This window comes from Sminthopsis crassicaudata, chromosome 6, assembly GCF_048593235.1.
Source record: "Sminthopsis crassicaudata isolate SCR6 chromosome 6, ASM4859323v1, whole genome shotgun sequence".
NCBI lineage: Eukaryota > Metazoa > Chordata > Mammalia > Dasyuromorphia > Dasyuridae > Sminthopsis > Sminthopsis crassicaudata.
This window is the reverse complement of record NC_133622.1, coordinates 197,245,842-197,266,078: the sequence shown is the minus strand read 5'-3', so window position 1 is coordinate 197,266,078 and position 20,237 is coordinate 197,245,842. Positions and strand designations below refer to the sequence as shown.

General features: G+C 39.9%; 4 long non-coding RNA genes across 4 annotated transcripts; 3 read left to right on the top strand and 1 right to left on the bottom strand.

Moving 5' to 3' along the window:
* The first annotated feature begins 37 nt into the window (after window positions 1-37).
* Window positions 38-4,332, top strand: LOC141546650 (uncharacterized). Its single transcript, XR_012483352.1, has 3 exons — window positions 38-79; window positions 2,977-3,084; window positions 3,791-4,332. It is a non-coding gene; the product is annotated as an uncharacterized LOC141546650 (long non-coding RNA).
* Window positions 4,333-6,128: 1,796 nt separating this feature from the next.
* On the top strand, window positions 6,129-10,455 carry LOC141546648 (uncharacterized). Its single transcript, XR_012483351.1, has 3 exons — window positions 6,129-6,154; window positions 9,100-9,207; window positions 9,887-10,455. It is a non-coding gene; the product is annotated as an uncharacterized LOC141546648 (long non-coding RNA).
* LOC141546651 (uncharacterized) lies at window positions 8,306-18,281 on the bottom strand. The gene is made up of 4 exons (XR_012483353.1): window positions 17,755-18,281; window positions 11,319-11,442; window positions 9,877-10,037; window positions 8,306-8,622 (listed from the first exon to the last, which is right to left on the bottom strand). It is a non-coding gene; the product is annotated as an uncharacterized LOC141546651 (long non-coding RNA).
* On the top strand, window positions 12,249-16,576 carry LOC141546667 (uncharacterized). The gene is made up of 3 exons (XR_012483373.1): window positions 12,249-12,274; window positions 15,221-15,328; window positions 16,008-16,576. It is a non-coding gene; the product is annotated as an uncharacterized LOC141546667 (long non-coding RNA).
* Window positions 18,282-20,237: the final 1,956 nt, after the last annotated feature.

The window sequence follows — 20,237 nt, the reverse complement described above, 5'->3', positions numbered from 1 at the left end:
AATGGGCATGACACAATGAGGTCTCCAAGGAGAAGGTAAGCAAAGCAAATGCTCATCAGATGAGGGTAGTGCTCACCTGGTATGTGGGTTTTTTTTCTTTTTAAAAATTGTTTGAGGAAAGCTTTTTATTTACAAAACATATGAAGGGGTAAGTTTTTAACACTGACCCTTGCAAAACCTTCTCTTCCAACTTTTCCCCTCCTTCCTTCCACCTCTTCCCCTAGATGACAGGGAAGATGACAGGGGATTCACATGTTAAATATATGAAAATATATGCTTAATCCAATGTATGTAAAAATATTTATACAATTATCTTGCTTATGCATAGATTGTCTTCCTAGTTCTTTTTGTTGACATCATTTTCCCCAATAGAATATAAACTTTGCGGGCAAGACCATTTTGTTTTTACCTTTATGTCTCCAGGGTCTAGTGAAATATACGACCCCTAGTAAGTATGTAATATATGTTTGCTCCTTGTTTAATTGAGCTTTGCTGATTGAGTAGTCTAAGGAAGATGGATGAGGTGGGCTACCAGATGAATGATATGGTCACAAAGGACACAGGGACCAGAAACTGGGGACATGAGTAGAAGCACCAGCGGGAAAGGGAGCCAAGCCCACATATTGCTCTTGGGATGGAGCCTAGGGTTTGGCTGCAAAGCAGAAGGAGCTAGGGCCACGGTTAAGACCCCAGACCGCTTCATCCGGTACCTTTCATCATGTAGAATTTGGAAAACACCCCATTGAACGCTGCAGATCTAGAATCCCCTTGTTAATTAGGCCAGGGTTGTCTGTACAAGACAAGATCTGTTTCAATCTCGCCTCTATTTTGCTGACCTGTTGCCTCAGTTTCTTTAACTGAGAGAGTGGATATTAGCACCTACCTCCCAGTGATGTTCAGGAGAGAATATGTGTAAAGTGCTTAGCACAGTGCTTGGTACATAGGAGTTTAATAAATGCTTGTTTCCTTAATAAATATTGGTAAATCGGAAGTGATTCGAAGTGGAAAAATGGCAGAGCTACCAAGGAAAAACTCCAACAGTTCTTGCCCTCAAGAAGGTGGTTTTCTGTAGATGAGACCCTCCAAGCCCAAGCCCAGAAGTGGAAAGCCCAAGATGGAGGATGAGAAGGTGCTGTCAGAGAGCAATCCAGACCTCCTCCTCTTCCACCCCCTGGGAGGATTCCCAAGGCCAAGCTAAGGACTAGCTCTGGAAGCCGGCTTGACTGGCTTGTCCAGGGTCTTCTGGGGCCCTTCAGCCAATTAAGGCTGCATCCTTCTTGGGAGTTAGTTTGGTTTCATTTTCTTGCCAGAGCCTGTACATCAATTCCCAAGAGGTATTGTTCCAGCTTTATCAATCAGTGCAAACATCTTTTGTGGCTAACCTGACGTTTGCCACTATCTATGGAATCAAATCAGACGGGGTTTTCCCATCTCCAATCTTGCCGTCTCCAGAGCACCCATTTGCTTTTCTAGCACTCTTACTATCCCCCTTCTTCATCCAGGGGATTTAGGTTCCCAGCTTCTGAAGAAAGGTTAGATTTTCAGAAACAGAAGTTTGACATTTCAGTCATATAGATTATAATGAGCACAAGTCAGGCAGAAGAAACTTCAAAGGGGGAATGGGGGGCTCTAGCACAAGCCTGTGGGGACACCAATTATTTTCTGGCTCAGCCTTCCCCTAGAGCTGAGGGGAAGCACCTGGATGCAAATCTCTAAGCCAGTCCCTTGTCATTCTGAATTGCCCTTCTGGTGTAGAATGGCTGCTCTGCTCCTCCAGGAAGATCCAAAAGACTTCAGCAGGGCCAGTTCCGAGCTTCTCTGGAACTTCTCTGGCTAGAACACAACAGCCCTGCTGCTTGTTAACCCCCACTACCTCTTTGCTCCCAGACTTTCAGATGGTCCCCAGCCTCTGATGGCAAAGGGCCTGCTTACAGTTTTTTCACAATCTCAAAGAAGAACAAATCTGCCTCCCTCTCTTATTCCCAAACCCAGATAGGATAGCCAGCTTTACCCATCAGCAGTATGGGCTAGCTGCAAATAAGGGAAAAATGTTGTTTACCCAATAAGTTTGCCAACAAGTATTTCTTTAGGATTAACCAGCTGGCAAATATAATCATCAGATAGTAAAGAAGAAACTGGGAAATATCACTAATCATGTGGGAGCTGAAAGAATGACAACTTGAAACTTTTGGAAACAGAAAAAAAACATTTTTTATTTTTAAAAACACATCAAACTCAGAAACATCATCTCTCCCCTTCCCCCCACCAGTACAATAAACTCCAAAGTATAGATATCAAAACTCCCCAACAATCAAACTCAGAAACATCCTCTCTCCCCTTCCCCCCACCAGTGCAATAAACTCCAAAGTATAGATCAAAACTCCCCAACAACAATCTAAATCCCGTTTCAAGTAGATTTCCAAAGACATGTTTTCAATATCGCCAGAATCTGGTCACTCTGGCTTCAGTATCTCCTTTGCTTCAGTACTGGCTTATAGGTTGCCTGAAAAGATAAAATGTTAAAGCATAAGTGAAAGATATGTGTCCATTTGATATACTGGAAAAACCATCCACGAACTGCAATATTTTGGGTGGGGGTTGTATGTATATTTTAATCCAGCTATTCATTCTCTTCTGCCTATAAATCTCTTTTCTACTTCTAAATCCCTTTTTTTAATCTAAAAATCTCTTTTCTACCTATAAATGGCTTTTCTTCCTATAGAGCTGTTTGCTACCTATAAATCACTTTTCTTCCTATAAATCACTTTTCTACCTATAAACTTTTCTACTATAAATCTATCTTTTCACTTATCTATCCATCATTATCTTTTTAACTATGCATTAAGTGTATTCAATCTATTTGTTTATCTTCTCTATCCCATTCATCCATCACCAGGAATCTATGTATCTAGTCTATCAGTCTATTAGTCCACTCATGCATTCTTCTATTCACATACTACTCCCTTTTCCTGTCAGGATCCAACTGGGTTGTTGGGAAGAGAACATCACCTTGAAGTCAGAAAACTTTGGGTGTTCTCCGGCATGTCACAATGAGCATCACACAATGAGGTCTCCATGGCCAAGGTAAGCAAGTCAACTGCTCATCTGATGAGGATTGTGCTCAGGCTTTATGCGCAAGTCTTCTTTTAACAATATTTTTTAGGAAACCTCTTTATTTAGAAAACATATGGACTTCCGGACAAAGGAGTAGTGGCAGTAGTAGGAGGTGGAGGCGTAGAAGAAGTAGGAGTAGTATGAGTAGTAACAGTAATAGGAAGAGGAATAAAAGTAGTGATAGAAGTAGTAAAAAGAGTAGTAATGATAAAAGTAATAGTAATGGTAGTAGTACTAATAATAATAGGAGTAGGAATAATAGTAGTAGAAGAAGTAGTAATAGCAACAGTAATAATGATAGGAATAGGAGTGACACTAGTAGGAGTAGGAGTAGCAGTAGCAGTAGGAGTAATAGTAATAGTAAAAGTGGTAGTAGAAATAATAGGAGTAGTGGTAGTAAAAGGAGTATTAATAGGAATAGGAGCAATGATAGTACTAGTAGCAGGAGGAAGAGATCTAGAAGGAATAATAACAATAATAAGAGTGGCAGTAATTGTAGTAGTTGGTGGAAGAGTAATAGTAGTAATCGTAGGAGTAATACTAATAGGAGTAGGAAGAGGAGTAATAGTAGAAATAGTAGTAATAATAATAGGGGTAAGAGTACAAGTAATAATAGTAGTAGTAAGAGAATTATCTGACCTTTACACAGTGCTTCACCATCTCCCGAATTCTATAGATCATCTCCTCAAATGCTACCCCTAAGGCTCAGACCAAGTCTTGTGGGAACAGCCAGACTCTCCCATCCTTGGGCCAGGGAGATGCATGTCCTGTTATTTCGGGTTCGGTACCTGTGTTCCAGGCTTCAGGGAAGAAACGAGATCTTTCAACATTTTGGCTTCTGATATTGTCACCCCACCAACCACAAAGAGGATCTGGAGTGGATGGTCACCGGGATGAGGGCGGCCCACCTCTAACAGTCACCACAACAAGGATGGGGTCAGCCCTCAGAAGGGAATGCCAGGTTAATGTTGCTACAAATGAACTATATAAAATCCAAGAGAAAATATATGACTCATTAATGATCAAATACAGATCTTACATTAGGACACAATGTTGCTAGATTTTCACTGTGGAATCACAATTTTAGAACTGGAAATGTAGTTTCCTAGTGGTCATGGAGCTCAACTATCTCATTTAACATGTGAGGAAACTGAGGCTCAGGGAGTTTAAAGTGATAATATAAAGTCATGAAAGTAAGAAATAAACAGCAGAGCAAAATACCACTTGTTTAATGTTACTTTATTACAGTGTCTTTCCCCTACCCCATCCCACCACTTTTTTTTTTTTAAGAGTAAATATGTTTAGTTATAGGTTAGAAGATTGGAGTATGGAAATATACACACACATATATGGACACCCATACACCCATATATAATGAAAACTTAGAGGTAACACGATAGTATTAACAGGATCTGTTTGAATCTTGTCTCTGCCACTTACAACTTGTATGCGCTTGAACAATATATTAACTATACTAAACCTCCTTGTGTCTCAGTGACTTTCTTTGTAAAATATGGAAGTAGAAACCCTGAAATATTGCTGCCAGCTCAAAATCCACGATGCTGTGACTCTACTTGAAAACAAATAGTTCTCAGAGGCTTATCCTCTGTGGAGCAAACATGATTGTATCATTCCCAATTTACAGAGGAGGAAATTGAGGCAAACACAGATTAAGTGACTTGCCCAGAGTCCTACAGCTGGTGTTTGAAATCAGTTGCTGATTCAAGGGAGGTCCAACAGTGTTATCCACTGAACCAGCCAGCTGCCTATAATTTTAGAAAAAGTCTTCATCTATATGTAATTGAATTTAACAAGCATTTATGAAACCTCTAATATGAGCAAGTCATCTTTTTTCTGGGAACCAGCCATAGAATGAGGAAAAAGAAAATAGTTTCCGAACTAAAAGAATTTGCTTTTGTTTGTTTGTTTGCTTTTAAGTGTAGGCTCTCTATTTCCCAGATTATTTGTACTTCTAGTATATATATATAGGGCTAGTCAGCAACCAGGCCCTACCTTGATCTCCTATTAACACTGACTGCAGGAGGGAAGCTGCAGGTACATTATCTCTATGTAGATGCTTTACCTTCATGAACAGGTTAAATCCCGTTTTAAGTCGATCCCGAGGCTTAAGATGCGTTCAATATCGCCAGCATCTGGTCACAACTGGTTCAGTATCTCCTCTGCTTCAGCAGTGGCTTATAGGATGCCTGAAAAGGTAAAATGTTACAGCATAAGTGAAAGATATGTGTCCAATTGATCTACTAGAATAACCATCCACAAAATGCAATTTTGGGGGGGCGTGGGGGAAGAGGGGAAGAAAGAGAAGTCAACAATTTCCCAAGCCAGATAGAAAGCAACCATTTTAGCTTCTATAATATTGAAGAATAAAATATAATAGTTTAATACTGACGTGAAGGCAGTCTCAATCTATGACAGCAGCCCTTGGTATCATGCTGATGAGGGCCCAAATGGATCTCTCTCTCCAGTAATTTATTTAGTGATTTACCTAACCCTCCATTGACTCCTTCATTATCTATGTATAATTTAAGGCAGCTATTCATTCTCTTCTGCCTATACATCTCTTTTCTACCTATAAATCTCGTTTCTTCTCCTAAATCACTTTTTTAACTATATATATATCTCTTTTCTACCTATGTATCGCTTTTTTCATATAAATCCCTTTTCTAACTATAAATCACTTTTTTTCCTATAAATATCTTTTCTACCTATAAACTTTTCTACTATAAATCTATCTGTTCACTTATCTACCCATCATTATCTATTTAACTATGCATCAAGTGTATCTATTGAATCTATTTGTTTACCCTATCTATCCCATCTATCTATCAGCACTTATCTATGTATCTAGTCTATTAGTCTACTTGTCCACTCATCTATTCTTCTATTCACATACTACTCCCTTGGCTGTCAGGATCCAACTGGGTTGTTGGGGAGAGAACATCCCCTTTAAGTCAGAAAACCTTGGGTGTTCTCAGGCGTGTCACAATGGGCATGACACAATGAGGTCTCCATGGAGAAGGTAAGCAAAGCAAATGCTCATCAGATGAGGGTAGTGCTCACCTGGTATGTGGGTTTTTTTTCTTTTTAAAAATTGTTTGAGGAAAGCTTTTTATTTACAAAACATATGAAGGGGTAAGTTTTTAACACTGACCCTTGCAAAACCTTCTCTTCCAACTTTTCCCCTCCTTCCTTCCACCTCTTCCCCTAGATGACAGGGAAGATGACAGGGGATTCACATGTTAAATATATGAAAATATATGCTTAATCCAATGTATGTAAAAATATTTATACAATTATCTTGCTTATGCATAGATTGTCTTCCTAGTTCTTTTTGTTGACATCATTTTCCCCAATAGAATATAAACTTTGCGGGCAAGACCATTTTGTTTTTACCTTTATGTCTCCAGGGTCTAGTGAAATATACGACCCCTAGTAAGTATGTAATATATGTTTGCTCCTTGTTTAATTGAGCTTTGCTGATTGAGTAGTCTAAGGAAGATGGATGAGGTGGGCTACCAGATGAATGATATGGTCACAAAGGACACAGGGACCAGAAACTGGGGACATGAGTAGAAGCACCAGCGGGAAAGGGAGCCAAGCCCACATATTGCTCTTGGGATGGAGCCTAGGGTTTGGCTGCAAAGCAGAAGGAGCTAGGGCCACGGTTAAGACCCCAGACCGCTTCATCCGGTACCTTTCATCATGTAGAATTTGGAAAACACCCCATTGAACGCTGCAGATCTAGAATCCCCTTGTTAATTAGGCCAGGGTTGTCTGTACAAGACAAGATCTGTTTCAATCTCGCCTCTATTTTGCTGACCTGTTGCCTCAGTTTCTTTAACTGAGAGAGTGGATATTAGCACCTACCTCCCAGTGATGTTCAGGAGAGAATATGTGTAAAGTGCTTAGCACAGTGCTTGGTACATAGGAGTTTAATAAATGCTTGTTTCCTTAATAAATATTGGTAAATCGGAAGTGATTCGAAGTGGAAAAATGGCAGAGCTACCAAGGAAAAACTCCAACAGTTCTTGCCCTCAAGAAGGTGGTTTTCTGTAGATGAGACCCTCCAAGCCCAAGCCCAGAAGTGGAAAGCCCAAGATGGAGGATGAGAAGGTGCTGTCAGAGAGCAATCCAGACCTCCTCCTCTTCCACCCCCTGGGAGGATTCCCAAGGCCAAGCTAAGGACTAGCTCTGGAAGCCGGCTTGACTGGCTTGTCCAGGGTCTTCTGGGGCCCTTCAGCCAATTAAGGCTGCATCCTGCTTGGGAGTTAGTTTGGTTTCATTTTCTTGCCAGAGCCTGTACATCAATTCCCAAGAGGTATTGTTCCAGCTTTATCAATCAGTGCAAACATCTTTTGTGGCTAACCTGACCTTTGCCACTATCTATGGAATCAAATCAGACGGGGTTTTCCCATCTCCAATCTTGCCGTCTCCAGAGCACCCATTTGCTTTTCTAGCACTCTTACTATCCCCCTTCTTCATCCAGGGGATTTAGGTTCCCAGCTTCTGAAGAAAGGTTAGATTTTCAGAAACAGAAGTTTGACATTTCAGTCATATAGATTATAATGAGCACAAGTCAGGCAGAAGAAACTTCAAAGGGGGAATGGGGGGCTCTAGCACAAGCCTGTGGGGACACCAATTATTTTCTGGCTCAGCCTTCCCCTAGAGCTGAGGGGAAGCACCTGGATGCAAATCTCTAAGCCAGTCCCTTGTCATTCTGAATTGCCCTTCTGGTGTAGAATGGCTGCTCTGCTCCTCCAGGAAGATCCAAAAGACTTCAGCAGGGCCAGTTCCGAGCTTCTCTGGAACTTCTCTGGCTAGAACACAACAGCCCTGCTGCTTGTTAACCCCCACTACCTCTTTGCTCCCAGATTTTCAGACGGTCCCCAGCCTCTGATGGCAAAGGGCCTGCTTACAGTTTTTTCACAATCTCAAAGAAGAACAAATCTGCCTCCCTCTCTTATTCCCAAACCCAGATAGGATAGCCAGCTTTACCCATCAGCAGTATGGGCTAGCTGCAAATAAGGGAAAAATGTTGTTTACCCAATAAGTTTGCCAACAAGTATTTCTTTAGGATTAACCAGCTGGCAAATATAATCATCAGATAGTAAAGAAGAAACTGGGAAATATCACTAATCATGTGGGAGCTGAAAGAATGACAACTTGAAACTTTTGGAAACAGAAAAAAAACATTTTTTATTTTTAAAAACACATCAAACTCAGAAACATCATCTCTCCCCTTCCCCCCACCAGTACAATAAACTCCAAAGTATAGATATCAAAACTCCCCAACAATCAAACTCAGAAACATCCTCTCTCCCCTTCCCCCCACCAGTGCAATAAACTCCAAAGTATAGATCAAAACTCCCCAACAACAATCTAAATCCCGTTTCAAGTAGATTTCCAAAGACATGTTTTCAATATCGCCAGAATCTGGTCACTCTGGCTTCAGTATCTCCTTTGCTTCAGTACTGGCTTATAGGTTGCCTGAAAAGATAAAATGTTAAAGCATAAGTGAAAGATATGTGTCCATTTGATATACTGGAAAAACCATCCACGAACTGCAATATTTTGGGGGGGGGTTGTATGTATATTTTAATCCAGCTATTCATTCTCTTCTGCCTATAAATCTCTTTTCTACTTCTAAATCCCTTTTTTTAATCTAAAAATCTCTTTTCTACCTATAAATGGCTTTTCTTCCTATAGAGCTGTTTGCTACCTATAAATCACTTTTCTTCCTATAAATCACTTTTCTACCTATAAACTTTTCTACTATAAATCTATCTTTTCACTTATCTATCCATCATTATCTTTTTAACTATGCATTAAGTGTATCTATTCAATCTATTTGTTTATCTTCTCTATCCCATTCATCCATCACCAGGAATCTATGTATCTAGTCTATCAGTCTATTAGTCCACTCATGCATTCTTCTATTCACATACTACTCCCTTTTCCTGTCAGGATCCAACTGGGTTGTTGGGAAGAGAACATCACCTTGAAGTCAGAAAACTTTGGGTGTTCTCCGGCATGTCACAATGAGCATCACACAATGAGGTCTCCATGGCCAAGGTAAGCAAGTCAACTGCTCATCTGATGAGGATTGTGCTCAGGCTTTATGCGCAAGTCTTCTTTTAACAATATTTTTTAGGAAACCTCTTTATTTAGAAAACATATGGACTTCCGGACAAAGGAGTAGTGGCAGTAGTAGGAGGTGGAGGCGTAGAAGAAGTAGGAGTAGTATGAGTAGTAACAGTAATAGGAAGAGGAATAAAAGTAGTGATAGAAGTAGTAAAAAGAGTAGTAATGATAAAAGTAATAGTAATGGTAGTAGTACTAATAATAATAGGAGTAGGAATAATAGTAGTAGAAGAAGTAGTAATAGCAACAGTAATAATGATAGGAATAGGAGTGACACTAGTAGGAGTAGGAGTAGCAGTAGCAGTAGGAGTAATAGTAATAGTAAAAGTGGTAGTAGAAATAATAGTAGTAGTGGTAGTAAAAGGAGTATTAATAGGAATAGGAGCAATGATAGTACTAGTAGCAGGAGGAAGAGATCTAGAAGGAATAATAACAATAATAAGAGTGGCAGTAATTGTAGTAGTTGGTGGAAGAGTAATAGTAGTAATCGTAGGAGTAATACTAATAGGAGTAGGAAGAGGAGTAATAGTAGAAATAGTAGTAATAATAATAGGGGTAAGAGTACAAGTAATAATAGTAGTAGTAAGAGAATTATCTGACCTTTACACAGTGCTTCACCATCTCCCGAATTCTATAGATCATCTCCTCAAATGCTACCCCTAAGGCTCAGACCAAGTCTTGTGGGAACAGCCAGACTCTCCCATCCTTGGGCCAGGGAGATGCATGTCCTGTTATTTCGGGTTCGGTACCTGTGTTCCAGGCTTCAGGGAAGAAACGAGATCTTTCAACATTTTGGCTTCTGATATTGTCACCCCACCAACCACAAAGAGGATCTGGAGTGGATGGTCACCGGGATGAGGGCGGCCCACCTCTAACAGTCACCACAACAAGGATGGGGTCAGCCCTCAGAAGGGAATGCCAGGTTAATGTTGCTACAAATGAACTATATAAAATCCAAGAGAAAATATATGACTCATTAATGATCAAATACAGATCTTACATTAGGACACAATGTTGCTAGATTTTCACTGTGGAATCACAATTTTAGAACTGGAAATGTAGTTTCCTAGTGGTCATGGAGCTCAACTATCTCATTTAACATGTGAGGAAACTGAGGCTCAGGGAGTTTAAAGTGATAATATAAAGTCATGAAAGTAAGAAATAAACAGCAGAGCAAAATACCACTTGTTTAATGTTACTTTATTACAGTGTCTTTCCCCTACCCCATCCCACCACTTTTTTTTTTTTAAGAGTAAATATGTTTAGTTATAGGTTAGAAGATTGGAGTATGGAAATATACACACACATATATGGACACCCATACACCCATATATAATGAAAACTTAGAGGTAACACGATAGTATTAACAGGATCTGTTTGAATCTTGTCTCTGCCACTTACAACTTGTATGCGCTTGAACAATATATTAACTATACTAAACCTCCTTGTGTCTCAGTGACTTTCTTTGTAAAATATGGAAGTAGAAACCCTGAAATATTGCTGCCAGCTCAAAATCCACGATGCTGTGACTCTACTTGAAAACAAATAGTTCTCAGAGGCTTATCCTCTGTGGAGCAAACATGATTGTATCATTCCCAATTTACAGAGGAGGAAATTGAGGCAAACACAGATTAAGTGACTTGCCCAGAGTCCTACAGCTGGTGTTTGAAATCAGTTGCTGATTCAAGGGAGGTCCAACAGTGTTATCCACTGAACCAGCCAGCTGCCTATAATTTTAGAAAAAGTCTTCATCTATATGTAATTGAATTTAACAAGCATTTATGAAACCTCTAATATGAGCAAGTCATCTTTTTTCTGGGAACCAGCCATAGGATGAGGAAAAAGAAAATAGTTTCCGAACTAAAAGAATTTGCTTTTGTTTGTTTGTTTGCTTTTAAGTGTAGGCTCTCTATTTCCCAGATTATTTGTACTTCTAGTTTATATATAGGGCTAGTCAGCAACCAGGCCCTACCTTGATCTCCTATTAACACTGACTGCAGGAGGGAAGCTGCAGGTACATTATCTCTATGTAGATGCTTTACCTTCATGAACAGGTTAAATCCCGTTTTAAGTCGATCCCGAGGCTTAAGATGCGTTCAATATCGCCAGCATCTGGTCACAACTGGTTCAGTATCTCCTCTGCTTCAGCAGTGGCTTATAGGATGCCTGAAAAGGTAAAATGTTACAGCATAAGTGAAAGATATGTGTCCAATTGATCTACTAGAATAACCATCCACAAAATGCAATTTTGGGGGGGCGTGGGGGAAGAGGGGAAGAAAGAGAAGTCAACAATTTCCCAAGCCAGATAGAAAGCAACCATTTTAGCTTCTATAATATTGAAGAATAAAATATAATAGTTTAATACTGACGTGAAGGCAGTCTCAATCTATGACAGCAGCCCTTGGTATCATGCTGATGAGGGCCCAAATGGATCTCTCTCTCCAGTAATTTATTTACTGATTTACCTAACCCTCCATTGACTCCTTCATTATCTATGTATAATTTAAGGCAGCTATTCATTCTCTTCTGCCTATAAATATCTTTTCTACCTATAAATCTCGTTTCTTCTCCTAAATCACTTTTTTAACTATATATATCTCTTTTCTACCTATGTATCGCTTTTTTCATATAAATCTCTTTTCTAACTATAAATCACTTTTTTTTCCTATAAATATCTTTTCTACCTATAAACTTTTCTACTATAAATCTATCTGTTCACTTATCTACCCATCATTATCTATTTAATTATGCATCAAGTGTATCTATTGAATCTATTTGTTTACCCTATCTATCCCATCTATCTATCAGCACTTATCTATGTATCTAGTCTATTAGTCTATTTGTCCACTCATCTATTCTTCTATTCACATACTACCCCCTTGGCTGTCAGGATCCAACTGGGTTGTTGGGGAGAGAACATCCCCTTTAAGTCAGAAAACCTTGGGTGTTCTCAGGCGTGTCACAATGGGCATGACACAATGAGGTCTCCATGGAGAAGGTAAGCAAAGCAAATGCTCATCAGATGAGGGTAGTGCTCACCTGGTATGTGGGTTTTTTTTTCTTTTTAAAAATTGTTTGAGGAAAGCTTTTTATTTACAAAACATATGAAGGGGTAAGTTTTTAACACTGACCCTTGCAAAACCTTCTCTTCCAACTTTTCCCCTCCTTCCTTCCACCTCTTCCCCTAGATGACAGGGAAGATGACAGGGGATTCACATGTTAAATATATGAAAATATATGCTTAATCCAATGTATGTAAAAATATTTATACAATTATCTTGCTTATGCATAGATTGTCTTCCTAGTTCTTTTTGTTGACATCATTTTCCCCAATAGAATATAAACTTTGCGGGCAAGACCATTTTGTTTTTACCTTTATGTCTCCAGGGTCTAGTGAAATATACGACCCCTAGTAAGTATGTAATATATGTTTGCTCCTTGTTTAATTGAGCTTTGCTGATTGAGTAGTCTAAGGAAGATGGATGAGGTGGGCTACCAGATGAATGATATGGTCACAAAGGACACAGGGACCAGAAACTGGGGACATGAGTAGAAGCACCAGCGGGAAAGGGAGCCAAGCCCACATATTGCTCTTGGGATGGAGCCTAGGGTTTGGCTGCAAAGCAGAAGGAGCTAGGGCCACGGTTAAGACCCCAGACCGCTTCATCCGGTACCTTTCATCATGTAGAATTTGGAAAACACCCCATTGAACGCTGCAGATCTAGAATCCCCTTGTTAATTAGGCCAGGGTTGTCTGTACAAGACAAGATCTGTTTCAATCTCGCCTCTATTTTGCTGACCTGTTGCCTCAGTTTCTTTAACTGAGAGAGTGGATATTAGCACCTACCTCCCAGTGATGTTCAGGAGAGAATATGTGTAAAGTGCTTAGCACAGTGCTTGGTACATAGGAGTTTAATAAATGCTTGTTTCCTTAATAAATATTGGTAAATCGGAAGTGATTCGAAGTGGAAAAATGGCAGAGCTACCAAGGAAAAACTCCAACAGTTCTTGCCCTCAAGAAGGTGGTTTTCTGTAGATGAGACCCTCCAAGCCCAAGCCCAGAAGTGGAAAGCCCAAGATGGAGGATGAGAAGGTGCTGTCAGAGAGCAATCCAGACCTCCTCCTCTTCCACCCCCTGGGAGGATTCCCAAGGCCAAGCTAAGGACTAGCTCTGGAAGCCGGCTTGACTGGCTTGTCCAGGGTCTTCTGGGGCCCTTCAGCCAATTAAGGCTGCATCCTGCTTGGGAGTTAGTTTGGTTTCATTTTCTTGCCAGAGCCTGTACATCAATTCCCAAGAGGTATTGTTCCAGCTTTATCAATCAGTGCAAACATCTTTTGTGGCTAACCTGACGTTTGCCACTATCTATGGAATCAAATCAGACGGGGTTTTCCCATCTCCAATCTTGCCGTCTCCAGAGCACCCATTTGCTTTTCTAGCACTCTTACTATCCCCCTTCTTCATCCAGGGGATTTAGGTTCCCAGCTTCTGAAGAAGGTTAGATTTTCAGAAACAGAAGTTTGACATTTCAGTCATATAGATTATAATGAGCACAAGTCAGGCAGAAGAAACTTCAAAGGGGGAATGGGGGGCTCTAGCACAAGCCTGTGGGGACACCAATTATTTTCTGGCTCAGCCTTCCCCTAGAGCTGAGGGGAAGCACCTGGATGCAAATCTCTAAGCCAGTCCCTTGTCATTCTGAATTGCCCTTCTGGTGTAGAATGGCTGCTCTGCTCCTCCAGGAAGATCCAAAAGACTTCAGCAGGGCCAGTTCCGAGCTTCTCTGGAACTTCTCTGGCTAGAACACAACAGCCCTGCTGCTTGTTAACCCCCACTACCTCTTTGCTCCCAGATTTTCAGACGGTCCCCAGCCTCTGATGGCAAAGGGCCTGCTTACAGTTTTTTCACAATCTCAAAGAAGAACAAATCTGCCTCCCTCTCTTATTCCCAAACCCAGATAGGATAGCCAGCTTTACCCATCAGCAGTATGGGCTAGCTGCAAATAAGGGAAAAATGTTGTTTACCCAATAAGTTTGCCAACAAGTATTTCTTTAGGATTAACCAGCTGGCAAATATAATCATCAGATAGTAAAGAAGAAACTGGGAAATATCACTAATCATGTGGGAGCTGAAAGAATGACAACTTGAAACTTTTGGAAACAGAAAAAAAAACATTTTTTATTTTTAAAACCACATCAAACTCAGAAACATCATCTCTCCCCTTCCCCCCACCAGTACAATAAACTCCAAAGTATAGATATCAAAACTCCCCAACAATCAAACTCAGAAACATCCTCTCTCCCCTTCCCCCCACCAGTGCAATAAACTCCAAAGTATAGATCAAAACTCCCCAACAACAATCTAAATCCCGTTTCAAGTAGATTTCCAAAGACATGTTTTCAATATCGCCAGAATCTGGTCACTCTGGCTTCAGTATCTCCTTTGCTTCAGTACTGGCTTATAGGTTGCCTGAAAAGATAAAATGTTAAAGCATAAGTGAAAGATATGTGTCCATTTGATATACTGGAAAAACCATCCACAAACTGCAATATTTTGGGGGGGGGTTGTATGTATATTTTAATCCAGCTATTCATTCTCTTCTGCCTATAAATCTCTTTTCTACTTCTAAATCCCTTTTTTTAATCTAAAAATCTCTTTTCTACCTATAAATGGCTTTTCTTCCTATAGAGCTGTTTGCTACCTATAAATCACTTTTCTTCCTATAAATCACTTTTCTACCTATAAACTTTTCTACTATAAATCTATCTTTTCACTTATCTATCCATCATTATCTTTTTAACTATGCATTAAGTGTATCTATTCAATCTATTTGTTTATCTTCTCTATCCCATTCATCCATCACCAGGAATCTATGTATCTAGTCTATCAGTCTATTAGTCCACTCATGCATTCTTCTATTCACATACTACTCCCTTTTCCTGTCAGGATCCAACTGGGTTGTTGGGAAGAGAACATCACCTTGAAGTCAGAAAACTTTGGGTGTTCTCCGGCATGTCACAATGAGCATCACACAATGAGGTCTCCATGGCCAAGGTAAGCAAGTCAACTGCTCATCTGATGAGGATTGTGCTCAGGCTTTATGCGCAAGTCTTCTTTTAACAATATTTTTTAGGAAACCTCTTTATTTAGAAAACATATGGACTTCCGGACAAAGGAGTAGTGGCAGTAGTAGGAGGTGGAGGCGTAGAAGAAGTAGGAGTAGTATGAGTAGTAACAGTAATAGGAAGAGGAATAAAAGTAGTGATAGAAGTAGTAAAAAGAGTAGTAATGATAAAAGTAATAGTAATGGTAGTAGTACTAATAATAATAGGAGTAGGAATAATAGTAGTAGAAGAAGTAGTAATAGCAACAGTAATAATGATAGGAATAGGAGTGACACTAGTAGGAGTAGGAGTAGCAGTAGCAGTAGGAGTAATAGTAATAGTAAAAGTGGTAGTAGAAATAATAGTAGTAGTGGTAGTAAAAGGAGTATTAATAGGAATAGGAGCAATGATAGTACTAGTAGCAGGAGGAAGAGATCTAGAAGGAATAATAACAATAATAAGAGTGGCAGTAATTGTAGTAGTTGGTGGAAGAGTAATAGTAGTAATCGTAGGAGTAATACTAATAGGAGTAGGAAGAGGAGTAATAGTAGAAATAGTAGTAATAATAATAGGGGTAAGAGTACAAGTAATAATAGTAGTAGTAAGAGAATTATCTGACCTTTACACAGTGCTTCACCATCTCCCGAATTCTATAGATCATCTCCTCAAATGCTACCCCTAAGGCTCAGACCAAGTCTTGTGGGAACAGCCAGACTCTCCCATCCTTGGGCCAGGGAGATGCATGTCCTGTTATTTCGGGTTCGTTACCTGTGTTCCAGGCTTCAGGGAAGAAACGAGATCTTTCAACATTTTGGCTTCTGATATTGTCACCCCACCAACCACAAAGAGGATCTGGAGTGGATGGTCACCGGGATGAGGGCGGCCCACCTCTAACAGTCACCACAACAAGGATGGGGTCAGCCCTCAGAAAGGAATGCCAGGTTAATGTTGCTACAAATGAACTATATAAAATCCAAGAGAAAATATATGACTCATTAATGATCAAATACAGATCTTACATGAGGACACAATGTTGCTAGATTTTCACTGTGGAATCACAATTTTAGAACTGGAAATGTAGTTTCCTAGTGGTCATGGAGCTCAACTATCTCATTTAACATGTGAGGAAACTGAGGCTCAGGGAGTTTAAAGTGATAATATAAAGTCATGAAAGTAAGAAATAAACAGCAGAGCAAAATACCACTTGTTTAATGTTACTTTATTACAGTGTCTTTCCCCTACCCCATCCCACCACTTTTTTTTTTTTAAGAGTAAATATGTTTAGTTATAGGTTAGAAGATTGGAGTATGGAAATATACACACACATATATGGACACCCATACACCCATATATAATGAACACTTAGAGGTAACACGATAGTATTAACAGGATCTGTTTGAATCTTGTCTCTGCCACTTACAACTTGTATGCGCTTGAACAATATATTAACTATACTAAACCTCCTTGTGTCTCAGTGACTTTCTTTGTAAAATATGGAAGTAGAAACCCTGAAATATTGCTGCCAGCTCAAAATCCACGATGCTGTGACTCTACTTGAAAACAAATAGTTCTCAGAGGCTTATCCTCTGTGGAGCAAACATGATTGTATCATTCCCAATTTACAGAGGAGGAAATTGAGGCAAACACAGATTAAGTGACTTGCCCAGAGTCCTACAGCTGGTGTTTGAAATCAGTTGCTGATTCAAGGGAGGTCCAACAGTGTTATCCACTGAACCAGCCAGCTGCCTATAATTTTAGAAAAAGTCTTCATCTATATGTAATTGAATTTAACAAGCATTTATGAAACCTCTAATATGAGCAAGTCATCTTTTTTCTGGGAACCAGCCATAGGATGAGGAAAAAGAAAATAGTTTCCGAACTAAAAGAATTTGCTTTTGTTTGTTTGTTTGCTTTTAAGTGTAGGCTCTCTATTTCCCAGATTATTTGTACTTCTAGTATATATATAGGGCTAGTCAGCAACCAGGCCCTACCTTCATCTCCTATTAACACTGACTGCAGGAGGGAAGCTGCAGGTACATTATCTCTATGTAGATGCTTTACCTTCATGAACAGGTTAAATCCCGTTTTAAGTCGATCCCGAGGCTTAAGATGCGTTCAATATCGCCAGCATCTGGTCACAACTGGTTCAGTATCACCTCTGCTTCAGCAGTGGCTTATAGGATGCCTGAAAAGGTAAAATGTTACAGCATAAGTGAAAGATATGTGTCCAATTGATCTACTAGAATAACCATCCACAAAATGCAATTTTTGGGGGGGCGTGGGGGAAGAGGCGAAGAAAGAGAAGTCAACAATTTCCCAAGCCAGATAGAAAGCAACCATTTTAGCTTCTATAATATTGAAGAATAAAATACTGACGTGAAGGCAGTCTCAATCTATGACAGCAGCCCTTGGTATCATGCTGATGAGGGCCCAAATGGATCTCTCTCTCCAGTAATTTATTTACTGATTTACCTAACCCTCCATTGACTCCTTCATTATCTATGTATAATTTAAGGCAGCTATTCATTCTCTTCTGCCTATAAATCTCTTTTCTACCTATAAATCTCGTTTCTTCTTCTAAATCACTTTTTTAGCTATATATCTCTTTTCTACCTATGTATCGCTTTTTTCATATAAATCTCTTTTCTAACTATAAATCATTTTTTTTCCTATAAATATCTTTTCTACCTATAAACTTTTCTACTATAAATCTATCTTTTCACTTATCTACCCATCATTATCTATTTAACTATGCATCGAGTGTATCTATTGGATCTATTTGTTTACCCTATCTATCCCATCTATCTATCAGCACTTATCTATGTATCTAGTCTATTAGTCTATTTGTCCACTCATCTATTCTTCTATTCACATACTACTCCCTTGGCTGTCAGGATCCAACTGGGTTGTTGGGGAGAGAACCTCACCTTTAAGTCAGAAAACCTTGGGTGTTCTCAGGCGTGTCACAACGGGCATGACACAATGAGGTCTCCATGGAGAAGGTAAGCAAAGCAAATGCTCATCAGATGAGGATAGTGCTCACCTGGTATTGTTAGGATTACTAGGTGAGAACTCACATTGTCTGGACAGTGACAAGGTGAGAATTCAGGTTGTCTGGACAATTACAAGGTGAGAACTCAGGTTTACTTGATAGAAGGAGCAAGCTCATTGGCTGAAGTGGTTCTTCCCAGAAGCCCTTGCATTATCCCACGCCCATTATCTGGGAGGATAAAGGAGGCAATAGTGGGCCTGGAAAGTCAGTCTGCCTGGAGAAGGATAAGAGCTGCAGGAGATTCAGAGCCAGGATTCAAGGAGAAGACTCTGCACTACATCTGGCTTGATGCAGCTCTCTGCAGGAAGGGAAGTCACTTCTCTGGACAAGAGTTAACAGCAACTCCCTGGAGACAACAGTTCACTACAGGAAGAAGAATCTGTCTGAGAGATTTGAGTAGACACAGCAGATCTCTTCCCAGAGAGCGATCCAGCAGCTTCTGGAGACGACAGCACGCTACATTTGGCGTCCACACGTGGGGCAAGGACTTTTGCTTATCCTGACAAGAGGAGCTAGACCAGACCTTCGCAATTTGGCACCCGAACAGGGACAGACACGGTCCTGATTCCAGTGGAAAAGCCTCCCATCCAGATCTCAGTCTCTCTGACCCAGAACTGTGAGTAACGAGGAAACTTTGTTAAAGATTAAGTGAGCGTGCTAATAGATAAATAAGGAACTTAACTTGTTAAGGGCTAAACCAGGAATCTCTTATAGCTGAAATGGGGCAGATGTTAGCTATATTCAATCCCTGGACCTCAGCCGACTCATCCCCAGCCCCAGAAGCAACCTCAGCTCCACCCCCATTCAGGAGTGGTACTATAGAGAGTATAATCAAGATAATTGAGGAGCAGAGTTTACTTGTAACATGGGTACAGATTGCTAAACTCTTGGCTGCATTAAGACGCACATCCCCTTGGTTCTTAGAGGAAGAAAAGATAGATGTAGATAAATGGAAGCTAGTGGGATTTGAAATGAAAGAATTTTATGCAAAAAATGGGCCTCGTTCAATTTCTGCAGAAGTATTTTATATCTACAACATAGTTCAATTAACCTTAAACTATCAAGCAAGTTGTTGGAGAAGGAAAAGTTTTAAAAAGGAACAGAGGAGGAAGTGTGAGGAAAAAAGGAAAGATCAAGATCTTGCCCTAGAGCAAGAGGATTTAAATGAGGAATTATGGTATGATTCTCTTGAAGAAGCTTCAACCCTGCCTAGAGAAAAGATTATTGGCAGGCCCACATCCACCCCACCTTCAGAGGTGGAGGAAGAAGGAGGGGAAGAGGCAGAAACACAAACAGAATTGCCTGTGAAGCAGCCTAAGCCTATGACAAGATTAGAAAAAGCATTGGTTAAAGCTAAGAGAGAAGGACAGGATATAAGTGATTTTATACATGCATATCCTGTGATTGAAAATATTGACTCTGTAGGTCAAAAAAGGAGAAGATATGCACCTTTAGATTTGAATAAAATTAAAGATTTGAAAAAAGGTTGTACCCTTTATGGGGCTACATCAGCTTATGTTAAAATGTTACTAGATGGTTTGTCTTATGAAGTCCTAACCCCGAATGATTGGAAATCCATAGCAAGGACATGCCTGGAACCTGGAGAAAATTTATTATGGCTTGTGGAATTTCATGAATTATGTAAAATTCAAGACAGATGCAATTTGGAAATAGGAGTTAACACACAATTCACTTTTGAGCACTTGGCTGGTGAAGGTTGGTATGGAGAGAATTCAGAACAGATTAATTATACCATGACAATATATGAGCAAATTGCTAAGGCTGCAATAAAAGCTTGGGGTGTCCT